Below are 1,421 nucleotides of genomic sequence, written 5' to 3'. Positions count from 1 at the left end.
GGTGCAGTTGGCGCAGGATAGAGCAGGGTTTAGGGCTGTTGTGCATAGGGTCGCTATGAGTCGCAAACGACTCGACGGCACATAACAACAACAACAACAAGGGTGAATCTAAGATAGTTGAGGTTTATAATTTTTATTTGCTAATACATGGTCAAAACTTTTCTATTTGACATGCCTTTTTTAGCAGAGTATTGATGTATTTCTTCCCTATTTATATGTACTTTGCAATTTATATAACACTTTGAAATACATTGTCTTCATTTAATCATTACAAAAACTTGATGAGATCAGAATTTTATTCCCCATTTTACAGAAGAGGCCGAATTTCAGAACAGTTGACTTGGACAAGGTCATTCTGTTTTTAAAGCACAGATTTCAGGACCTGAAGCATAGGTCTTCTCAAAACACTTTTATCATTTGCATATAAAACCATTAGTAAATCATTAATTTTCTGATAAATTGTGTAAAGAATTACATGGTGCTCCAGCTTTCTAGAATGCTTGTATTTTAATTAAAAAGTTTTATGGGAAATATGTTAATTAAGCACAAGTATCAATTTCCTAGTAAAATTTCAGGTACAAGCCTGTGAAGACAAGTGGGCCTTTTCAGATTTTTCTAACAAATCAGATAGGTCTAGAGAGCATTAGGCTGAGCGAACTAAGCAGTCTGATAAGGTCAAATATGGCATTTATTGTAAAAATAGAAGGATAAATAATAAGATGTGTATAAATGTCCAAAAGGAAAAAAGGGGAAAGGGTTGGAAAAGGGAAGATTGGAATCACGAGGATAACAGAGATTAATGGATGGAATGAGGGGGGATAGTGAGAGAATAGGGAAGAGTCAATAGAGACTTGAAAAGATGGCATGATAATAGACATAGATCAATGGTAATTAATTATGATACACAGTGTATATGAGGGATTGTATGGCATTCAATGTGTATGAATGAAGCACAATATAATTTACTGTATGAAAATCAATAAATCTATCTTAAAGAAAATACCTTGCTAATTAGGTTTTTTAAAAACTTTCATGGTAAATAAATCAAGGGTTGAGTAGTTTAAGACATTATGGTGGAAAATAGGATCATGAGGACCTTGAACATGTCTCTGTGTGTGTGTGTGTAGTCACACATTAGTTAATCTACTCAGGAGGGGTTGGGTTTGGATTTGTTGCTGTTTATTTGGATTTATTACTTGCCTTTTTTTACATTATGTTTTAATTGATTTGGTTTCAAAGTTTATATACATTGTGTTTCACACTATTCTTCATTCACATTGTATTCATACATGATTACTTCCAAGGAGCTCTTGTAGTGTAGTCTGTAAAGCGTTGAACTGCTATCCCTTTTTGTTTGTTTGTTTTTTATTATTATTAAATTTTATTAGTTTTAATGAACATTTACAGGGATTTTGGGTTTT

The sequence above is a fragment of the Elephantulus edwardii genome, unplaced genomic scaffold (genome assembly GCF_000299155.1).
Source record: "Elephantulus edwardii isolate Elephantulus edwardi_28Jun2011 unplaced genomic scaffold, EleEdw1.0 scaffold00155, whole genome shotgun sequence".
Lineage (NCBI taxonomy): Eukaryota > Metazoa > Chordata > Mammalia > Macroscelidea > Macroscelididae > Elephantulus > Elephantulus edwardii.
This window is presented reverse-complemented; position numbering follows the sequence as displayed.